Source organism: Dermochelys coriacea, chromosome 3 (genome assembly GCF_009764565.3).
Source record: "Dermochelys coriacea isolate rDerCor1 chromosome 3, rDerCor1.pri.v4, whole genome shotgun sequence".
Lineage (NCBI taxonomy): Eukaryota > Metazoa > Chordata > Testudines > Dermochelyidae > Dermochelys > Dermochelys coriacea.
Window position 1 is genome coordinate 70,202,188 of NC_050070.1, and position 24,564 is coordinate 70,226,751.

The 24,564-nt window shown below is 40.8% G+C and overlaps 1 protein-coding gene across 3 annotated transcripts in view; it reads right to left on the reverse strand.

Annotated features, from left to right (window-relative positions):
• The window catches only part of BACH2 (BTB domain and CNC homolog 2), a 276,014-nt gene that overhangs the window by 117,875 nt on the left and 133,575 nt on the right, over nucleotides 1-24,564 (reverse strand). For 2 of the 3 annotated variants that reach the window (XM_038394078.2, XM_038394080.2), the window contains one exon: nucleotides 4,783-4,932. The gene's annotated coding sequence lies outside the window, so the exon portion shown is untranslated. Of the gene's footprint in view, nucleotides 1-4,782; nucleotides 4,933-21,682; nucleotides 21,706-24,564 lie in introns of those variants that run through there. The other variant, XM_038394083.2, reaches the window with a different exon arrangement.

Here is a 24,564-nt window from a genome sequence, read left to right on the forward strand (position 1 = left end):
AAATAGCATTGCCAGTTTTTTACTTGCCTGGACGGTTTTTCTACTCTCTTGCTGGTCAACGGATGCAATTTGCCCAGGTTTTTTTGCTGCACGCATGAGCAGTGATCTTGTACTTAGTGCCCGCACATATTATGGTTTGGAGCGCACCATGGCTGATACCCGGGTCCCCCTCACCCGCCAGCTCCTCTCAGCACTCAGCACTCTCAGGGAAACAGCAAGACCCGTCACCAAAGGTGAGACTCACCATAAGAGAGAGGTAAATTAAGGAGGGGGCGAGGAGGCAAGGGCTTCTGGAAGGTGACGGTGCCTGAGAGGGGAAGAAGATGATCAGGTGGGGGATAAGGGCTTCAAATCTATGCTTGCCCCTCATCCCTCTCCTCCACACACTTTAAATGGTACTCTGAAGCCCCTGGCCTGATGTGAATATAATAGTTCTACAGTCATGTAAAATACGAGCACTGAAGAAGAGGATTTTTTCCCCATGAAATATTTCATGGTATATGTGGCACATCTGAAACTAGAATCTGTGCCACTGAGCATCCAGGACCTAAGACCACATCTCTTCTTACCTACTACCATGACAGTTGAGATCAGCAGGGCTGCTCTTGATAACAGTACAGAGAGGATATGAATGTCTACCACCCAAGCGTTCCAATGGTTGAGTTGTCACCTTTGGAAATCTGATTTCCCTGTTGGTCCAACAAAGCATGTGTTTTTTGACCTGTAGATAGACAATAAAGCCTATCTGTTTTCTCATTATTTGGGTGATGGTAGGCGTGTGACAGACATTTAGTCATCAAATGGCGCATTTCAAATTTTTAAATTAATTTACATCTGCCCACAGATTGCTGATGGGCAGGTTTTAGGAAACCTAAAAATTAGATTAAAAATACTTTATTTAAGAGAACTCTTATTACCTACATATTATAGAAATGAGTTTCCATTTGATTTTGTTTAGCTCAAACCCTTTAAGAGTCTTACTGAACTGTCAAGACAAGAATTTGCATAAGTAGTACAAATTCAGGCAGTCCATTATTCCTCAGAATGCCATTGCTTGGTATGTTATTTTTACTTCTTTTACAAAGAAATAATGAAAAATCAAAACAAAAAAAAATTAAACTTAGTATTTAAATTGCAGTTCAGAATGCAGCATAGTTCCATGGTGATTCAACAGGACAGCTGCGTAGCCACATCCTAATACTGCAATTCCAGTAGCATCTGATCAAAGCCCTTTTATGTTATACATTTGTTTTGTACCATTAGATAGCGCAATGCAACAAAATATGAGCTGTTTAGTGATGAAAACAGCCCTTCCCAACCTCCCTACTCCATCACTGTATGTAGGTTTGTGAATGATGGTGTGACATTAATCAATCAACTAAAGCTTTGACTCTGCATCAGAAACTGCTAGTGTGGATCCAGATGCAGGTTTGAGCATAAGCCAGTAACCAGCTGCTTTATGACATTGCAATTAGCCATACTCCTTGGGACAGGGCCTGTGTCTTTTTCCAAGTTTTGCATGGTCATGAGGACATCATTGGCAAGAAAAAAATATAAAAGGATTTTACAACATTTTTCAAATCCATGTCCCATTTTTCAAGTTACGTTTGTGCTCTAACACTGCTACACTGTCAGAATGGAGAATACAGATTAACCATGGGACAGGAAGCAGCATTATAAGCATACCTGTGTACCTCAGCTATGACCAGGGGATGAAAGAGTTTTTCAGTTATGTCTATTCAGTCCTGACTGCTCTTTTAAATCTGCCACTTAAGGTGCCATTTTTAAGTTAAAAAGAAAAGGAGTACTTATATGGCACCTTAGAGACTAACTAATTTATTTGAGCATAAGCTTTCGTGAGCTACAGCTCACGATAGCTTATGCTCAAATAAATTTGTTAGTCTCTAAGGTGCCACAAGTACTCCTTTTCTTTTTGCGAATACAGACTAACACGGCTGCTGCTCTGAAACCTATTTTTAAGTTAATTTCTCTGTCATGGATTTGCAGTATTGCTAACCATGAGCATTCAACAATCATGAGCAAGGCCACAAAAGTTTAAGAAATTTAAAAACAACAAAATCTGGGTTCTTTCTGTTTGCCTTTTGGCTTTTAAGCCTCCAGTATTCAAGTATTCAAGTTTTTTCCCTGCAGCCACAAGGGCTAGAAGCGTACTTTTTTTTAAAAAATGAAAGCTGAGATGCTCACAGTCACATGCTCCAGGTATGGGGGCTTTATGAAAAACACCAAATATTGCGAGACTCATAACAGAATTGCAAAAGTCTGCAAGTAGTTTGCATCCACTAGAAAATGAACAAATGTAACACCTCATGTCACACAGGCCACTGAGCATCTCTCTGATGATAATGACTTTCATTCACTTCCAGCCTGGGCTAGAATTCTGTGACTTACCTAGAGGTAAATGCTCTATTTACCAACCCTTTCAGCCAGCCAGAATCTTCTTTCATTTTCCTAATTCTGTGATTTTTTTTTGTACAATCATTTATTTTGATCAACCGCTCTCCTTCTAGATCTTGGGATACACTGACAAACACATATTATGTGTCTCTCTACACACCAACTCACCTCCCACACTTTTTTACAATAATAGTTACATATTTGAAAATTTTCTTTTGACAACGGATAGTTTTTTAAGAGTGTTGCCGTAGGAAAGTATTCAGCTGTATTTACACGTTTCACTGACATAAGCAGGTTAAGTTTCAGTTTTTCCTGGTTCCAGTGACGGCCTGTTTTTATTAAAACTATACTATACCCTTGGTCCCTTAGGGAGATTTTTTGCAGATATCCCCATCTCCCCATGAGTATGGTAAAATTCATACTTGTGCCTTTAGCTTACTTTATACCTAGTACGTTGAAACATTCAATGCCATAACAGCATGAATACTGCCAAGAACAGAATAAGATTTAAAGTCTCCTGATGGGGACACGAGTAGCGCGGATGGCAGATGTCCTTATAAAGACTACTGCAAGTCCCAGACCTTGGGCCAGTATGACTTTTCATTCCATGGATTCCCTTAAGATTTTTCTGGTAGAGTTATTTGACCAGCTGCTAGTTGTCACATGTTTGTGCAGAGAGGAGTGCGGATCATAAGCAATGCAAGATCCAGTCTTATCAAAAGGAGCTGCATTGTTGCTCCCAAAAGTGAGAATGGGCAAAAGAGGGCAGCATCTTAACAGGTATGAAAGACCCCAAAATGTCTTCAATTGATTACTAAAGTGGACAATGTATTTTATTAGCTATTATAGTTCTTCATTTTCCCTTTTTATTCATTAGTACAAGATTCTAATGCATAATTGATGTGGGGCATTGTTAAAAAATATGAAGATCAGATGCACAAATTTGTCTCTATGGGTGGTTGTGTGCCTTTCCTCAAATTGCACTAAAACACAGCCCAAAAACAAAACACACACCTCTCCCTGACATTTGGTTTTATCAACAAAGAAATTAACAGGATACAGTTCAACTCCAGCCTTCTCCCAAGCTCGGCTGCTCCTAGGGTTCCACCCTTGGGACCGCTCCGCCCACACTTTATACGCTGCCTCCTGGGTCAGGGCAGCAGCACTCCACAGCCCACTTCCTCCACCTGGGGAGCCTTCCCTGCAGAGTTTCAGCCCCTATCTCCAGGGCAGAACACTGATCCCTTTTGACCTGGTCTACTGGGAGTTTGTCCACCTCATTACCATCTACAGCAATCAACAGTAAATAACACAATTATATTCTCTGTGTGCACGCTCATTGCTAATGTACAACTTCTACCATTGTTACATCACGAGCATACAGCAGGGGAAGGAGTATGGTCCAGCAATTAGAGGTGGGACTGGGACTCAGGGCTCCTGGGTTCTATTCCTGCCCAATTCTGCCACTGACTTGTATGATTTTTTGTGTTAGATACTATAGAAAAACCTAATCTTTGGCAAACCACTTAACTAGTCTCTGCCCCATTGAGATCCTCACACGGAAGGGGCTGAGTAAGTGAGAAGAAGTGGGAGCTGTAACAGAGACAAGAAGAGTCTTAAGCTATAAAGGTACTATGTTAGCACTCTCCATTGGTCAACAAAACAATGAGAACAGAAGGCGAGAAAGAGGGAGAGCGCAGCATGGGAGGGAGAACTGTGGTTTCATCATGCAGAAGCTAGGGAATACCGACAATACCACCATGCAAAGATTCCATCTGAACCAGCCTCTGAGGAGCGGTTCAAGTATGCTTTGGGAGAGCATACATATGCTGGATTGAAACACTAAGATAAGAACAATTAAAACACCCACACAAATGAACAACAAGGAATCCGGTGGCGCCTTAAAGACTAACAGATTTATTTTGGCATAAGCTTTTGTGGGTTTTTTACCCACGAAAGCTTATGCCCAAATAAATCTGTTAGTCTTTAAGGCGCCACCAGACTCCTTGTTGTTTTTGTGGATTCAGACTAACACAGCTACCCCTGATACTTCACACAAATAAGTTATCCTGAAGTGGCAAAAACCTAGGTACACTTTTCAGACAAATACTTAAGCTATTTTTAAAGCACTTTTTGCCACGGTCAATGATGGAAGCAGAAAACTTAGAAATCCTTCAAAATGACAAAATTACAGTCACAGCTCAGTTTACAAAGCCAGTCATAGGACTTCATATCCATCTATTCACAACCTAATGTTTTATGACATCTAAAATTTGCTTGACTTATGACTTATTTGCTTTTTTGTCTGAAACATTTTCATTCTTTTTACACTTTTTTTTATGAAGAGGAGTTTGAATCAAAACTTACATGTAATTTTTCTAGGTTCTGTGCTGGCTAATCTTCTCACGATGCCGGGAACTGGATGAGTGGAGAAATTAAGAGGCTACAGCAATCCATTAAGATGTGAACCACCAAAGCTTGATGAGTCAAATTTCTGACAGCTCAGTTGATATAAACCTAAACCAAAATGAAGACAATCATTAAAATTCAGACATCAAATTTACATTAGATGTTACTTTTGGCTTATACTTTTTCATTCTTTTGCATGGAGAATCTTCACAAATCAGGCTATAGGGTTCTTGCCTGTTGAATATCAGAAGTAGATGAAGGAACCAGGGAAACCCATTTTCAAGGTATTTATGTAGGCCAGAATTATTGGCATATTTCTCAACTCATTGTGGCTCCATCAGACATTATGCCTATTCTATAGCCCACGGATCGGCAACCTTTGGCACATAGCCCATCAGGGTAATCTGCTGGTGGGCCGCGAGACATTTTGTTTATATTGACCATCCGGAGACACGCCTCTCCCCCCAACCACAGCTCCTAGTGGCTGTGGATTGCTGTTCCTGGCCAATGGGAGCTGTGAGAAGTGCCAACCCCTGCTATAGCCTCTTGTCTTACATTTAGATTATAAACTCTTGGAGGAAGGGACCATCTTTTAGTTCTGTGTTTGTACAGCACCTAGCCCACTATGGTTTATGACTTGGGCACCTCGGTTCCACCGCAATACAAATAATTAATTAGTTTTCTGTAATCTTAGTGATGGGAGTAAAGCCATTTGCAAAATCAACAAACTTTTCCTCTGTCATTATAAGCACAAGGCGAGTTAGAAAGTATAAAGTGACTGATGTCTCCATCTTCTGTGATTCTGTTGAGAGGTCAGTTTTATATCCAATGAGAGAACTGTGCATATCACACATGCAGGAGTATTTAAATAAAATCTTTATAATATGCAGATCATAGAGGATTTAAAGAACTGTTAATATTGAAGTTTGCCAAAATTTAGCTTAGATTTCATCTGGGATTTTTAAACTGCCGTCTGAAGTTTGTTCTTTTGTTTAAACATTATTCTAGAAGGCTTCAGGGAAGGAAAGTTAAATTATTAATTTATTCCTTTTCATCTGAGACACCAAATGTTAATGTTGATCAAGGCGTATGGCCAAAAAAATAAAAAATAATCTGTACTATGCAAGTCAGTATCCAACAAAAAGTGATTTTATAGGAGAGGCTTCGACAAATCTACTTGGTCAGTGGCAATAGAAAACTTTCACTGATTAGCAAGGGGCTCACTAATTTCTACAGATTTTGATCTTTATGAATGTGAATGGAATGTAAACCAATGCAGCATTGCTTTCTGAGAACACAGATGAACATAGTGAATGAAATGAAAGAACTACAGCCCATATCTTGGCCTTAGAGACCAGGCGAAACAATTAGGCTGGGAGGAAGAAGAAATCCTTCCCATAAGCCACTCTGTCCCCACTACACCAACTTTATAGCTAGAGTAGCCACTATACCATTGGCTCCTCCACTAGGTGGGGTAAGAATGACAGATAGGTATACTTAAAGGTTGATCAATTGCCACACAAGCAGTTGCACATCTGTGTGCAGGGAATCCTCCTGGAGCTGGGTCCTGTGGTGAGTAGTGTGCATATAGCTTGCACTGCCTCCCCAAGCCCCACCCTACACTGTGCTCCACAGTGGAGTAAGCAGGAGTTATCCATAAAGGACATGTAAATTGACTCTGAAGGGGGAGTTATCTCTGAAGTAGAACGGGCTGAAAAAAAGGAGGGAGGGACAATTCACTTAAAAAAATCTGACTTTAAAATTTCAAATTTAGAAAGCTTATCATAATTAGAAATTTGAAAAAGCAACTAACTTTTTTCCAAATCCTCATCTTACATTCTACAACTAGAGGTTTCAACTGTCTCCATTCCATCTGCCCACAAAAACAACTGCATGAATTAAGTTGTGGAGAGCATACAAGTGAAAATTCAGAAGACTTGCTACTGGATTGAAGGAGACCTCGACAGGATAATAAGAGGTTTGGGGGCATGTTCCTATCATTCACCATTGGTAGCATGTGTACTTATTCAAACTAGAGCTATTAAAAACAACAAATATTCAAACAAAAAAACAATTTTACATGAAGGTTTCTGTTTTTTTTTTTTAAATCTATGCATCAGAAATTTGGGGAAAAAATTTGACTAGCACTCTAAGCTGGTCTCAAAAATCAATGAAAATTTGTCAGAGTTGGACAAAAATTGGTAATTATTTTTGGAAACACAAAATTTGAAAAATATTGAATACCACAAATGCAAACCTTGTATACAAGTGCTCATGGGAAATAGGTTAAATCTTCTGGATAGTGACTTGCTGGATGATTTGTCAGCTGATTCTCATACCTGCTATTTTTTAACACATATATTCTAAAAAAGCATAAAAATAAAATGACAATGCCCCTTTAATTTATAAAATTTTCCTCTAATTTCATTGTAGGGAGGACAACTTGACAGACTAAGGAAGCAGTGGAAGAGGGGGAAATCTCTATGATCACAAATGGACTCTAAAACTATGGAAATATAATACAAATATTAACTCTGTCAAATCACAAATCAATCATTTGTAAAACAAAAAAGAAACCGTCATTGTCTCAGTGCAAGAAACAATAAAACTAGAAAATTTAATGGAGGTCTCTGCTTTTTCAAGGGAAAAAGACACTTTCACGCTAAAATTACACTTGCTATGGGTATGTTGGGAGAGCAGGAGGGGGAGATAGAGGGAGGGAAGGGGAAACAAAAAAAGAGACTTTCAGTGCTAACCTGTTCTTGGAAGGTGTGATTGATGTTCACTGCTGTAAAAAGCATGAGACCACATCCCAAACATTTCATTCCCTTCTGCAAATGTCTCACTCTGTTTCTCTCTGTGTTCTGAGATAGCCTTATATTACACAGGGTGAGCCAGAAAGCATCAGGTTTTACACATGATCTACAACATGAAAGCAGGAATCTCTCTGCCCAGGGGTCAGACCAGGGGATGATGAAACCTAAGCCCCTACACTATGGTTTGTTCAATGTATATTCTGTTGCATGTTTCCATTTTATATAGGATTTTTCTTTGTAAAAGTAGGGAATGATTAAAGCAAAGTTTTCCTGAAAACACAAAACTCAAACATAAGATATGAAAAAGCAGAGCATACATGAAATGAAGAACCAGGACCAAAAATGATCTAGTGAACAAAACTTTCCATTCATCTTCTGTTATTTCCTGAGTTAAATCAGGGTGCTCAGTGCTGTACCACCCCCAGAGGAGGATGCTGTCCATGCCTCCAGGGGTCTTACCAAGTGGCCTCAATCCTACAATCAGATCTGCATGGGCAGTCCCTGATTCCTGTGGGGATCCAATTACAAGACTGGGCAACTCCGATAGTATTTGGAGCTTTTCTTAAAGACCCAAGTACTGGAGTAATGTATGTACAAGAGAATCTCAGCTTTCATTAAAAAACAAAGTTTCTGGTTCTCCTAGGTGTAGAGGAAAGCTTGAATGTAGGCCCCAGGTATATTTTACAGGCTCAGAAAGCAACTAAAATTTATTACTGAAAACATGTATTTTTTTTTTAAGACAATCTCATGAGTTTTGGAGCCTGACTTGTAATTGTTTTGAACACATGAGGCTGACAATACTGCTTGGGGCTTGAGTTTGTACTGAACAATACAGTAAAATAACACCACACTATAACACCTCAGCTGGCAGAATAAAGCATCAGGCTAAAATGGTGTTTTAAAAAGATTTACTTCTGAGTTAGACTTTCAATATATTCTATTACATCAGGGTGGGCAAACATTTTCACCTGAGGGCCACATCTGGGTATCAAAATTGTATGGCAGGCCATGAGTGCTCATGAAATTGGGGGTTGGTTTGCGGGAGGGTGAGGGCTCTGGCTGGGGATGCAGGCTCTGGGGTGGGGCTGGGGATGAGGGGTTTGAGGTGCAGGGGGGTGCTCCAGGCTGGGATCAAGGGGTTTGGAGGGTAGGAGGAGGATCAGGGCTAGGACGGGGGGTTAGAGTGCTGGGGGGGAAGTCCAGGTGTGCAGGCTCGGGGCGTCGCTTACCTCAAGTAGCTCCCAGAAGCAGCAGCAGCATGTCCCCCCTCCGACTCCTATGCGGAGGTGTGGCCAGGCAGCTCTGCATGCTGTCCCGGTTCCTGGCCAATAGGAGCTGCAGGGGGTGGTGCTTGGGGTGGGGGGCAGCATGCAGAGCCCCCTGGGTGCCCCATATGTAGGAGCAGAGGGGGGACATGCCGCTGCTTCCAGGAGCTGCACGGAGCCACAGTACTTGCAGAGCAGGGCAAGCTCTCGACCCTGCTCCTTGGCTGGAACGGAGCAAGTCCCTGATCCCGCTCCATAGCGGGAGCTCGAGGGCCAGATTTAAAGGTCTGATAGGCTGGACACTACCCATGGGCCATAGTTTCTCACCTCTGTATATATACGCTGGTCGTATCCAAAGTTTGCTAGACACTTTTCCAAACATAGGAGCCAGTATGATCCTTGTCCCAATCTGCTCAGACTGAAGACAGACTGACTGACTGCTCAAGACATTCTGCCACCCAAGGCAAAACTTCAGTGTGCCCCCCCCCCCCAGGTGGGGTTCTCAACTAGGGGGTATACATCAGACTTTCAAGGGGATGGGGGTGTTGAGCCTTCTGATGGTTTGGTAGTTATGGTAAAGGTTGGGTGGGCCAAGTGCCAGGAGATTGCAGCGCTACTCATTCATGAGGGATGGGCAACAAGGCCCTATCTGTGCGATAATGTGATGGTTTGGCATAGCCACCCCTAAGCTGCCCTAAGCAGCTGCCTAGTTTGCCCATAATTAGAGTGGCTTCTAGACATACAGTGAGTAAAGGGAAGTACAGCAATAAATATATAGTTGTGTTTACATATAAATATAATATCTAAGCAAGACAAATAAACCTATGTCAATGGTATCAACAAGTTTCTTACAGGCCTGGTTTGGTGAATGGCTTGGCAGAGGGAAGAGACCAAAGATTGGGACAGGGAGGGGCAGCAATGATCACAGAGGTGTGAAGAAAAGCAGAGGATTCTAAAGGTCTGTGTTTCAATTTATATTATTTAATATTTATAACACTAGCATCTAGTTGTCTCTGTTGAGATTGGGGCCCCAATCTGTTAAATGCTGTACAGACACAAGAAAACATTGTTAACATATTCTATGTGACTTTAGTGGAAAAGTGCAGAATATTTCTTTTTGGTTGAAATGGCTTTATTGTAACTATTCTTTAAAAAGTTTTTTTTTTTTTTTTTTTTTAACTGAAGAAAGGGTTATTTAGGGTTCAGAAGACATTTGTAACAGTGTTGGTTTTTATCACAGATTCCAAGACCAGAAGGGACCATTGTGATCATCTAGTTTGACCTCCTGTATAATGCAGGCCATAAGACTTCCCCAAAGTAATTCCTAGAGCATGTTTTAGAAAAACTTCCAATCTTGATTTAACAATATCCAGTGATGGAAGAAAATCTGGCACTACCCTTGGTAAACTGTTCCAAAAATTAATTACTCTCATTTCTATCAAGTTCATAGCCCACCCTGAAACCTGTAGGAAAATCTGAGATAGCTTGGACATCCCATTTTAGAGGAGATAAATAATCTTACTTTTTTTGGTTAAAAAAATTTCATGTACATACAACAATCTACTAGATTCTCATTATATTTAGATTCAAAGGGACAAATTCAACCAAAACTTATATTTTGGGTATACTAGCACCTGGAAGAGGGTACCCCAGGCCGAAAGTATGAATGGTGGGAGCTTTCAAGCTCAGAGAATGGCTGTATCTTCCTCTTCAGCAGGTAGGACACCCAAGGAGCATGGGCAGACAGTATGTGCAGGTCAGCCAGGAGACGCACTGATTCAGTGCATCCCCTCAACAGCCTCAGCAGGCAGGGAGCACTGAACACAAATTAAAGCTCCCCACACTCAGACCTGTTCCACACTGTACAGTGTTACCCTATCTGGACAACTGTTACAAACGATCGAGTTAGTAAAGATGATGCAAAGCATGTTTAGCTGTCAGTGCAGACCAGGGAAAACTGTGTTTTAGGACCAGTCCAGTTAACCATCTAACCATGATTAAACTGCTCAGAACAGTTGTCAGCTGACCTGATGCTGAAACACAATTGGTCCTAGTCTACATTGACTGCTAAATTGTTTTTAGCATCATGTCAGCTAACTGGATTCTTCAGTCAGAACCATGTTCAACAGCACACAGCAGTCCCAAGTGGAAAATTCTAAGGCCGGGAAGCAGGTTTTTCACCATCTGTCCTCTTCTGGAGTAAATTCCTCCCAGGATACATCAACCAGACAAGGCAAGAGGTGGAATTTACCTTTGATGAACATGGCTCAAAACTTGTAAGACTTTATATATAACCGGGAATATTTTAATGTAGGAATATATTTGAAATAAAACAAACACTTTCATTGTAACACTACACCCCCTGATCAGCATGATCTATGAGAGAAGTAATTACTAGATTGAAAAGGGGAATGAATATATCCTGTAAGTAGCCCCTCCAAATGATAAACAGAAAATCATGTTAAATTTGACAAATGATTCAGTTGTGAGATATATTTCTCCAGAAGGGCTAGAGAGTTCAGTTAATGAAAACGCTAAGATGCCAAAGTAAGATGGATTGGAGACTAGACTGAAATCACTAAAACTATCACAGAATCTTGTTATCAAAACTGGAGTCCCAGGTCTGATGTGGGATTTGACAGTATTTTCAACCTCTTCAATTAGGACTCTACACTTTTCATGCCATTGCTAAATGACAGCCCACTGGGCTTATGCTTTGGGATTCATTTCATGGCACATGTAGACCACATGGATTTACTTGAAGTCCTATTGCAAGCTGAATATTTTCAATACTTGTCATAATCTAACTGATCATTTATAACTATTTCTTTTAAAAGTACTCTACAAAAAATAAACAGTTCCAAAATGGAATAGACCACTCAAGAAGCCACTTTCCCCAATAAACTTTAACACATGAAAGAGGCATTGTAAATGCCATGGAAGATGAAAAACCTAAAAAGGTAAGTATAAGTATTAACCATGTCCCCTTTCACGTTTTTTTTTAAAAAGGGTTTTCGAAGACATTTTTGTCAATCTTCTATAAAGCCATAATTCGACTACAAAAATAACTAACTGTTTAACCACAAGCGGGAAATATGACTGTGGCCCAGCAGTTTATAATGAAAGCAGAGCTGAATTTCAGATAATTTCAAATTGGCTGAAAACTGATAGTTTTCAAGTCAGATAAACATTTGAGAATCCAAAAAAGTTACACAATCGGCTGAACATAGTTTTCATTAATTTATCAGTTGAATGCCTACCGATGTACTTAAAATTAGGGTAGGTAAAACTAAGGGAAAAACAGACAAAGAAAAAGTTGTAAAGTTTTGCAATGTTTTATCTGAAGTGAAATTCTGCCCCCTGCTCACATCTGACTATAACATTGTTAAGGAATTATGTTTTAGTTTAGGAATACATCTAAGGAAGTAGATGTGCGGCAAAGTATAGTACAGAGATACTTTAGGTCCCAAACGACTACAGTGATGAATGCAGTTTAATTGGATAGATACTGTACTACAGGAGACCAAAAGATAATATTTTTATATTGCTTGATTTATCTGTTAATCGTGCCAGTTCAGGTCATCATTTCTGTTATCATCCAAATGCTGCTCTTTTCTTTAATGGAAAGCCAGTAATGTCAACTGGTTGCAATGAATGTAACTAAAGAGTAGATTTTGCCCAATGAGCTGGATTCTGATTTCAGTGCTAATCAAAAGTAACTCTACCTGAAGTCAATGGAGTTATCCATGTGTAAAAATAGATGCAAATTCAGAATCATGCCAAATCTCTCCACCTTTACTCTCAGATTAAGCTGGGGAAGTTTCAAAAAAAAAAAAAAAGATGTCAGTTTATGGGTTTTTTTCATTCTGTTGCAATGAAAAGTAGAATCATGAGAGGGAAGGGGCTCAACAATAATTCTCTGTTGTGTGAACTTGTGTGAACTTGAAAGAAAAGCCAATAAGGCCATGCATACTAATGCTGAGAAAAAGGAAATGGTACTTCATTTCAGCCAAAGTCATAAATCTTACAGGCCATATTCTAACGGCAAAACGGCAAGCAGGGGAATTTTTATAAACAGAAAATTAGTTTTGAGCTGAGATAGGGTTTACTGTACTGTGTATTTTGTGTCTGTAGCACTGACTGTACGTTGTTTCCCAAATGTTCAAAGTATTGTGTGAGGTTTTAGCATTGATTACCACTGACTTGACTGGGAGATGCGTGGCTGAAACTCCCACTAACTGCTATAAAAATGACTTATCTGCAGATGGATATTTTTGCTACACATAAAGCCAATAATAAAATTCTTCCAAGAAGAACTGAGAAAGATTTTCAAAACAGAAAATGCCCTGGCAGCACTGTGTTCATAAATCCATTTCTGCCATGAGGAGGAATGGATAAAACAGAAGATGGGTTTACAGGCCTAATCCAGAAGAAAATAGCTAGGCCTCACTAGATGTGCAAACCACCAAAGGATGCAGACACTGGATGTGTAGCAGGCTGGCTTATCAAGGGGAAAGGTCGGCCTCCTGAACAAGCCCAAACAGGAACATGAGAAACAGTTTGGCAGCTACAAGTTACAGAGCTGCCTAGAGGGAAGAGAAATCATGTCAACAGTTTTCCACATGGTCTCAAGCAGGAAGTCTGCCAGGTCCTGTGCTTGGATAGCCTCTGATTTTGTTTTAAAATGACTCGTATATCAGTTATTGGTGGATGTGAGAGGGACTCTACTAACCCGAATAGCTAGAAAGGGGAGATAGTTTGAGAAATCTGTTCCCAGTCACTGCATGCAGTATTCTATGGTAGTTCCTGTTGATTAGCAGAGGCTCTCACAACAAAATTTTTGGTGGCCTCAGAGTGCAGCCACCAACTATTGCTGGTGGCCACTGTTACAATTTTAACTAAAATTCCTAATTAAGTTTAGGAAAGACAAAAATATGCACATATACATGTCCAAATCACTGCAATATTTTTATGTTGGGATTTTTTGCAGACTCTAATAAAAATAATGTACACTTGTCTCTATTCTTTATGGACCTAAACAGAACACAAATAAGGTGCTTTGCACGTTCTTGTCTTTTTTGCTTTTTGAAAAGACTTGCTAGCTAGTAAGTCTGCTGCTGTGAAAAGCATTATTAACAAACATACAAATATCACTTTTCACAGCAGCAGATTTATTCAGCCCTGGCAAGCCCAGGGACAAATTAAGCCCTGGATGGGAAGGTGGGTAGGGAGGTGACCAGAGGTGATGTGGAGAATGGATGGGAGGTCAGGGGAGGCAGTGGGTGCCAGAGGGGAATGGATGGGGGTGAGCCCAGGCCTGGAGCCTGCTGTCCTCCACCCCAGGGAAGGTGGGGAACTCATTAGCAGCCTGCTCTTCCAGCATTTGTGTCTCCAGAGGGGGGCAGGACCCAATCCCTCCTGGCAGCCTCAGGGGAGGGACCACTGCTTTGCTCCTCCCCAACCCCATTACTGCCCAGGAGGCTGTGGCAGCAAGAAAAGCCCCTGGTGGCCACATGCGGCCACGGTGGCTGCATTCGAGAAATGCTGGATTAGAGTATCCCTCATAGCGCCATCTCTCTGAAAGCCTCCAGGACACTGGCATTTTGTATAAAGATAGCAGTTTGATATTGAGCCATGGCAGATCTGGAAATCCTCAGCCCAAAAGGACACTCTCCTTCCCAGCTGAAGTTAAGAACAGAACTGTCAAGGCAGCAACTTGCTCCCTTTAAAACTATTCCCTGGCTGACAGAAGTTTAGTCAACCAAGGAGAATCCACCCCTCTCACCTGGATATTTGAGAATGAACTCGGCTCAAGGTCATTCCTAGGTCCCTGAGCATCTGGGTAAGTCACAGGCTCTCCAAGTGGGAAAGAAGCAGTCATAAGCAGTAGCAAAATTTCACTTTAGGCAGTGCACAGTCATGGCTAATGAGGAACCAACTTCTTAAAATATGGTCAGTTTTGTTTCTATGCAGCTCAGGAGTCCAAAGGAGCTGCTGTAGGCTAGCAGCTATGGAGGCTGCTTTCTGCTAGCTATTGTCCCAATGAACTATACTGATTGTGCTTACTACTTTCTCCCTACTTTCCACTCACTCTGCTTCAACCACATGCAAGGCCAACTATCATGGCGGCTCAGTCAAATCACACTCCCCTGTTGGCCTGAGGGATCACTGGAGAAATACACAACATGCTGACTCCACAACGTTTGTCAGCTCTGGCCCGCACGGGCTTTAGGGGCAATGCTCAAGTCCAAAACGCAGATGCCCTACTAGCAATCGCTAAACTCCAGGGCCAATCTCAATGTACAGTGTTAAACTGCAAATTATGATTCTTTAAACATTCAGCCTAGTGATATGTGGTGAATCTTTAAACACATCACTGACTCCCACTGAGTTGATTAACTGCATAAATGACCATGGTCAAAAGACATGAAGAGGGTCCAAATTTAACCTGTGTGGAACAGAGTGCGAAATTTCATTCTAAGTACTGGACCAAATGAAAAGCTACAATGTAAAACAAAACCTTTGTTTGTCTCTTTCAACAGACAGACAAAAATTCTTCCAAATTTTGTCATTTGGCTTAAGTAGCAACATGCAGTAGATTAAGCAGTGGTAATGGGTTCTACAGCTGCCAGACAAATCTATGAGTGTGCCAACATATGTATTTCCAATCCTGAGCTCGGGGAGAATCTACAAAGATATTGACCATACCACTAAATGTAAAATCCACACCCAAATCCAGGTTCAAGGAAGGTATTTGGATTTATTTTGTATAACAAAACAACAAATCTTTCTATCAAACACTTCACTTCAGTTCAGCAGGTTCTCTGTACAATATGTTTTTATTTAAACAATATTCTACAGCAGGCGTGGCCAAATGGTCGCTCGTGAGCCAAATGCAGCTCTTTAACAGTCTGGCTCCTGGAGCACTCCAATTCTCCACCTACAAAACTTCTGCCCTGCGGTGGGTGGTGGGACTAGGGGCTTCTACCCTGTGGTGGGGTGGTGTAGTTCTGCAGAGACGGGGGGACTAAGGACTTTAGCCCCACAGGTGGGCACCGCACCTGGCAGGCGCAGCGCCCCGGGGCAGGTTGTACATGTTTTGCGGCTCTCAAACTTCTGAAGATTATTGTATACATCTTGGAGGGTCAGTAAATTTGGCCACTCCTGTTCTTTTACATCTGCTTTTATTAACAGTGCATTACTTACTATTCTAATTCTTTAGATGGTTTTATTATAATTAATTGCTTTATATATCACCCACTCACACAACACCAAAATAAATATCCTTAGGAGCAGTAAACATTCCACCAGGAATTACTTTAATAAGAGTTATGAATATGCATTGCTTTTATTTGATTTTACTGTAAACTGTATTTAATAAAAACTCTGAATCTTGACTACTTTCTCTGTAAAATATTTACTATTGGTGTACCAGTCTTTCAAAGGGAACTGAATGCTCTTTAAATAAATCAATCAATAGCCTACTTTGCTCTTATATAGTGATTTCCATATTTGTATCTCAAAGTGCTTTACAAAGTCCATACAAGTCCCATTTTAAGCACATGTTAAACCAACAGAGACTTGCCTACAGTCATGCAGTGAAAATAGAGTAGAGTGGCTTGGCTTGACTAATACAAGACCCTTGGATACTATGGTGATGAGAGCAGTACAAATACATAAGAGTGAGAGAAGCAGTAAGAGAACGCAAGTCTTATCTCCCAGCACCTCTAGAGTATGTACAGCTGCTCCTTTCAAAAGTTAGCCTCTAAAGAGCTTTCTGTACCTTTTGTATCATTTGCTTAAATGCTAATTTGAAGCTTCTTTCAGCCATATTGCTCAGTTTATCCACACCCCATCATGCCCCTAGGAGCCGCAGTAAAAAAAGGTTAATATTTGTCCTTTTTTTCCATTGGCAGATGAGCACCCTTTACAAAATGATGAGACTCTCCACACTTAAAATGGTGTCACAGAGCATTCTAAATATGTCAGTGTATTGTAAAAAAGCAACCATGCCATTTAGTACAATTCCACTGGTATAGACCACACATCTTTCTACTTTTTTTAATATCAGATGACCTCAAAACGTACCAACATCCTGTCTTACCTAATACTTCTAACAAGTTCTATCAAATGCCATGACAGAATCAGACAGCACTACAGGCAATGAAATCATTCACTAGGAATTCATTTTTTAATCCAAAAATTAGATGTGCCAGACAGTTCTGACATGGTTTATCGTACAGCCTGAGGATCACACGGGCTCTACCAAAAGGAATGTAAATGACTGCTGAAGACAAAGCGTATTTACACATATAATAAATAGATAAAATTGCGGTCTGCACTTTGTTTCAGGTTTCAAAGCTGACTTCCGGCCACCGTTCAGAGAAATATTTTGCATTTCAGTTTCTGAGTCACCAATTTCAGCAAGTGCACTGCCTGGAATTACTAAGAATGGGAGCTGATCAAAATATTGCAATTTGATTCAGAAAGTTCTTTTAAATTGCAACACAGGAACTTTTTAAGTGGTGACTGGACAAAGAAATTACTTTTGGGCAGATACAACCGTGGGGAAAGCAGGGATAAAATACAAAACCATCTTCCACAAAAAAGTTGAGTTTTCCATTGGAAGTATAGGGCAATGTCTAATGTTTTTCAGAAATGTTTCGTAGCCTTTTCCCAAAAGCTTATTCCACTCTCTTGGTTAAGAAATATAAAACAAAATGTACACTCCAGAAACAAATCTGAATCACGGAGGAACGAAAAACATTCCTGAAAAGAATTTGCTACGAAACTGAAATTCGGAGACCGCCGCAGTGTTGTGACTAAGTTGAGTCATCAGTTCCCTTTACACCCTAATAATCGTCGGCACTTTGATCAGAATGACTGATCTAAATGCTACTTTGTGTTTGTATTTTTAAGAGCTTCCCTTTGTAAACAAGCGCTCTATCATCTTGCAGACAGGGTTACATTTGTGGAATCATGGGGAACATCTATCAGAAACAGATATCGCTCTCTTTAGTCAACCTAGCATATTCTGAATCACTTTAATTGTGATACAAAAAAGACAGCCCAAAACAGGTCTATTATCATGGCAAGATTATGCCACCACCTCTAAGTGTTATCAGCATGATCTTACTGTACTTTCCTTGGACAGTGTGCTATTAATATTAAATTTAAAGTCTCCATGCAGGAACTCCTCTGGAAAGTAGCTCATGGGAGTGTGGAAGGACCTCTGTTCCCTTCAGCCCCACAGTGAAATCAGTTCTGCTAGCAAAAGACAAGGAAAGAAAAAGAAAATAATTTAACACATTTTAGAGCAGGGAGGGACTGGACTGTCACCTGTTAACATAAGGAGCAGCTCTATAGGGTTGTAGGAGCTGTTCATAAGAACATAGGAATGGTCTTACTTGGGTCAAAGCAATAGTATTTCCAGCCCAGTATTCTCTCTTCTGACAGTGGCCAGTGCCAGATGCTTCAGAGGAAATGAACAGAACAGGGCAATTTATCGAGTGATCCATCCCCTCATCCAGTCCCAGCTTCTGGCAGTCAGAGATTTAAGGATACCCAGAGCAGGGGATTGCATCCTTGACCATCCTGGCTAATAGCCATTGATGGACCTATCCTCCATAACCTATCTAGGTTTGTTTTTTTTAAACCCAGTTATACTTTTAGCCTTCACAACATCCCCTGGCAACAAGTGCCACAGGTTGACAGTGCGTTATGTGAAGAAGTACTTCCTTTTGTTTGTTTTAAACCTGCTGCCTATTTCACTGAGTGAACCCTGGTTCTTGTGTTATTTGAAGGGGAAAATAGCACTTCTTTAGTCACTTTCTCCACACCAGTCATGATTTTATAGACCTCTATCATATCCCCCTTTAGTCATCTCTTTTCTAAATTGAACAGTCCCATTCATTTTAATTTGCCCTCAAATGGAACTTGTTCAAGACCCCTTACTTTTTTATTGCTTCTCTGTACTTTTTCCAATTCTAGTATCTTTTTTGAGATGGGACTACCAGAACTGCAGGCAGTATTCCAGATGTGGGCACAACATGGACTCATATAGTGACATCATATTTTCTGTCTTATCTATCCCTTTCCTAGTGGTTCCTAACATTCTGTGAGCTTTTCTGACTGCCATTGCACCTTGGGCAGATGTTTTCAGAAAACTATCCATGATGATTCCAAGATCTTTTTCTTGAGTGGTAACAGCTAATTTAGACCCCATGATTTTGTATGTATAGTTGGGATTACGTTTTCCAATGTGCATTACTTTGCACTTATCAACACTGAATTCCATCGGCCATTTTGTGGCCCAGTCTTGTCAGATCCCTTTGTAACTCTTCGCAATCTGCTTTGGACTTAAATTCTTTTGTTCCATTTGTGATGCTTTCTAGGAAAGTGCCTTTGTTCCAAGCAAGCATGGTTACACCATGGTGCTAGTGCCGGGAGCGGGTGTAATGGTCTTTCTGTGGCGTGGCTATTGTTGATGGAGGAGGCACAGGCACTCTGCTCAAACTACATCATCTAGCATCCATGGAGTAGCACTTTCATACAAAGACATGTTCCTTTCTAACTTAGAAGAAATGAAGAAGACTACTAACAGGATAAGTGGGATAATTCAGGAAATGTGAATTCCTATACCGGGAATGTATTTGTAACAATTACATTTGGTGCAATGTTTCACAGTAGTAGCCGTGTTAGTCTGTATCCGCAAAAAAGAACAGGAGTACCTGTGGCACCTTAGAGACTAACAAATTTATTTGAGCATAAGCTTTCGTGAGCTACAGCTCACTTCATCGGTGCAATGTCTTACCTAGGTAATCATCTATACAACAAAAGAGGGACAATACTATGACTCATTTTCTAAATACAAGGTGCCAACATAGCAAAGGACCCCTCAATTTTCCTATGCCAACCTGCACTTCAGAAATCCTCCTGTGGGAGAAACATTTGTGGTGAAGCCTGCAAGTACAACAGTATTTTCCTAGTGGCAGTAGCAGAACTGAACCGAATCATCCTAATCTCTGATTCTAGTCAGCTTCTTTCCATTTCTCCTGCCAGGACAGCTGTATGTAGGAGCAGCAGAGGTACATGATCAATCAAGGAGAAAGAAAGAACCAGATGGGGGGGGGGGAGGGGAAAGAAAAAAAACCTGTGGGGAAGAGACACCAACAGTGAGGAGAGGGGGAAGATACTGGGTGGTGCACCAATGCCTACATGCACCACATATTATCTCAGGACTAAATGCAGTCTTTGTCGCTTCTAAGGCCAGTAAGATCTAGGGGTATTAATGAGAGTGTACACTGAGCCTTTAAAGAGGTTGCACTTTACATTCTCTATAGTAACATATCCTCAAATGGATGATGGAAGGAATCAGTACTGACGGGCTGCAGAGGGAGCCATTTCCAGCACTTCATAGTAAGGCTTTGAGGGTTGAGAACAACATAATATTAAGAGCCTCTGAAAAGAAAAATGAGCATGAAACAAAAAAGGGGTGGCACTGAAATTAAGAGGGGAAAGGAAGGGACGGTGCATAGAAGTAATAATGAGAAGCAAAGGCAGGAACAAAGAGGGTGCTGGAGCAGGTAGAGAAAATACATAAAATTCAAAAGGAGTAGGTGTGGGGAAAGGAGAAGGCAGAGATGAAAAAAGCAAATAGGAAAAAGAAAGGTGACTTGCTGGCTAGAAACTAATAAAACGCGTCTGGAAATTGTAGTTTCTCTTTTGAAAAATGCTTAGATGGGAACACAAGGGTATTTCAATAGAAATATGTAATGAGTGTGTATGATGGGAAAACATCTTAATGCGTGCTCTTATTCAAGCCCTTTAACATAGCAGGTAACTGGAGACTAAAGCTGGTTAATGAAAGAAAGCTATGACGAGACTATAAGATAGCTTCTCATATAAACTCAATTTAAAAAATCATGTTCATAACCACACATTTATTTAGACTAACTTAAAATCCAGTGGGTAGCTTCAATCTTCAAACTATCATTTAGGGATTCCTAAAGGGGATCTTTCATATTTTACCTGAGGACATTACAATAGTTCACTTACTTTCAACTAAAGTTGGAAGGAAACGGATGGAGACATTCCCATACTGCAGGTAGGAGACAGTTCATGCTGGCCAGATCCGAAAATGGCCTGTGCATCTAATTAGTTCCCTGTATCAGTATGGACAATCAGGTTTAGCAAAACACAAAACAACAGGGCTTTTTGACCCTGACTTCCATAAAGTGTTTGAAGTTTATTGCCCCAAGATGCAAAGTAAACTAAAAAGAAAACAAGAGTAAAAAAGGAACAGGGATTAAGGAGGAGATGCAATGATTTTGGAATTCAAGCAGGTATGCAACATAGACTTAGCAGCGGGCTTCAAGAAAGCATTGCCAATATTAAGAAAACCTTTCCAGTCTAGCGCTGCATACCAGTGGGTGGTGTACAAACATATGTAAATGTTAACTTTGCTGTAGGATAGGTAGGCAAAATTTGAGGTGAGTAATTGTGTCTGTTTCAGTTCCTGTTTAGTTTATTTTGCAACAACTCCTAAATACCATGATAAAAAAAGTAAGGGCACTGGAGAACTAAACAAAATATTCCTTATAAAGATGAGAATAGATAAAGGCAGTTAAAAATAATTAATACTACCTTGTAATCTCCCTCTGCTTCTCCATATTAATGTAATTCAAACAAGAGTACAGTATTCTCTCTCCCTGCCCCATTTCCTCCTACATGGAAAAGGAAAATTTCAAGATTTAAAAAAAAAATATATATACATACCAACTGTGCCACAGTGGTGAAGTCTTCTATTACTTTCAAGTTGCTCAGTAATTATCAGTATGGATTAATCTAGTATCAAAATACATTCTGAAATAGTTTAATTTTTTTCACTTGGAATTCTCAAAGTAAAGAATCACACAACATCACTACTGTTGGTGAAAGAGCCCTTTTCTTTGTATTTTAAATAACTGTTTATTGTGCTAGCGCCTAAAGAGTGTCAGGCACCCCCCCGCCACACGCACCAAAAAGCTGTTCTCTGACCCAAAATTTTACTTCGGCCACATGGAAAAACCTTAGGGTTTCTCTCTCCCTCTTCAACTCTCAATCTCTTCTCAAATCTCACCTGAAAAACCTACCCATTAATTTTCTTCTCATTCTACTATTACTTATCATTGTAGCTGTGTTTTTTAATTACATGAAGGTGTTTGGGGTAGAATTTGTATGGTGGATGTTGTACAACGCAATATTGTGGTGTATTATTGTTCATGGAGCCAGTGTGCAGGACCCAACAATACCACATCACTAGGCATAAAAGTCTCTCTTTCTCTTTGCCAAATAATAGTATTTCAGACAGAAAATTCCATCTCTTCTCCTTAAGTTTTGCAAGCCAAACACTTATTCAGTGCTCCCTTTGACTTTCAGATAAACAAAACCCTACTGTGTCCGCCGCCGGACATCTGTGTACTTTAATGGAAAACCGATAAGTACTTAGGTAAAGAAACCCTCCTTGATTATTGTACACATGGTTATAAAAGCAGGTGTAAATCTGCCAACAAATGTTTCTATGCAGAAACTGGCATAAGACAGCTTCCTATTTGGTAAATAGTAAGAGGGAGTTCTGAATAAATATTTGTTTCCCCATATATATTTTTTCTACTCAGGTTTAGGTAAGACAAGAGGATGTTTTATGAGTAAGCTGATTTCAGAGTTTATCAAGTTTATATAATTTGGTCCATAACATAACAGGGCTTCTGGTCTCTGAGATGCACTATGGATTCTATTGCCATCATAATGAAACCAGACATCAGTTCACTTCTCCTTTTATTTTACAATCATCTGAAGGACGTATTGTAATGGCAGAGTTAGTCACGTATTTTAAAGAATCCTTATTGAGATTACAGGGACAAACCACCCCGATGTGTAGAAAGAATAGTAAATATGGCAGGCTTAACAGTGAAATCCTTGCTGATCTTAAACACAAAAAGGAAACTTACAAGAAGTAGAAGATTGGACAAATGGCCAGGGAGGAGTATAAAATTATTGCTCAGGCATGCAGGAGTGAAATCAGGAAGGCCAAATCACACTTGGAGTTGCAGCTAGCAAGAGATGTTAAGAGTAACAAGAAGGGTTTCTTCAGTTTTGTTAGCAATAAGAAGAAAGTCAAGAAAAGTGTGGGCCCCTTACTGAATGAGGGAGACAACTTACTGACAGAAGATGTGGAAAAAGCTAATGTACTCAATGCTTTTTTTTCCCCTCTGTCTTCAGGAACAAGGTCAGCTCCCAGACTACTGCACTGGGCAGTACAGCATGGGGAGGAGGTGACCAGCCCTCTGTGGAAAAAGAAGTGGTTTGGGAATATTTAGAAAAGATGGACAAGCACAAGTCTATGGGGCTGGATGCGCTGAATCTAAGAGTGCTAAAGGAGTTGGCGGATGTGATTGTAGAGCATGGCCATTATCTTTGAGAACTCATGGAGATCGGGGGGAGGTCCCAGATGACTGGAAAAAGGATAATGTACTGTCCATCTTTAAAAAAGGGAAGGAGGAGGATCCGGGAAACTACAGGCCAGTAAGCCTCACCTCAGTCCCTGGAAAAATCATGGAGCAGGTCCTCAAGGAATCAATTCTGAAGCACTTAGAGGAGAGGAAAGTGATCACGAACAGTCAACATGGATTCACCAAGGGCAAGTCATGCCTGACTAATCTAATTGCCTTCTATGATGAGATAACTGGCTCTGTGGATGAGGGGAAAGCAGTGGACATGTTATTCCTTGACTTTAGCAATGCTTTTGACACAGTCTCCCACAGTATTCTTGCCAGCAAGTTCAAGTAGTATAGGCTGGATGAATGGACTATAAGGTGGATAAAAAGCTGGCTAGATCATTGGGCTCAACAGGTAGTGATCAATGGCTCCATGTCTAGTTGGCAGCCGGTATCAAGCGGAGTGCCCCCAGGATCGGCCCTGGAGCCGGTTTTGTTCAATATCTTCATTAATGATCTGGAGGATGGCATGGATTGCACCCACAGCAAGTTTGCAGATGACACTAAACTGGGAGGAGAGGTAGATATGCTGGAGGGTAGGGATAGAATATAGAGGGACCTAGACAAATTAGAGGATTGGGCCAAAAGAAATCTGATGAGGTTCAGCAAGGACAAATGCAGAGTCCTGCACGTAAAACGGAGGAATCCCATGCACTGCTACAGACTAGGGACTGAATGGCTGGGCAGCAGTTCTGCAGAAAAGGACTAGGGGTTACAGTGGACAAGAAGCCGGATACGAGTCAACAGTGTGTCCTTGTTGCCAGGAAGGCTAATGGCATTTTGGGATGTATAAGTAGGGGCACTGCCAGAAGATCGAGGGACATGACCGATCCCCTCTATTCGACATTGGTGAGGCCTCATCTGGAGTACTGTGTCCAGTTTTGGGCCCCACGCTACAAGAAGGATGTGAAAAAATTGGAAAGTGTCCAGCAGAGGGCAACAAAAATGATTAGGGGACTGGCACACATGACTTACGAGGAGAGGCTGAGGGAACTGGGATTGTTTAGTCTGCGGAAGAGAAGAATGAGGGGGGATTTGATAGCTGCTTTCAACTACCTGAAAGGGGGTTCCAAACAGGATGGATCTGGACTGTTCTCAGTGGTAGCAGATGACAGAACAAGG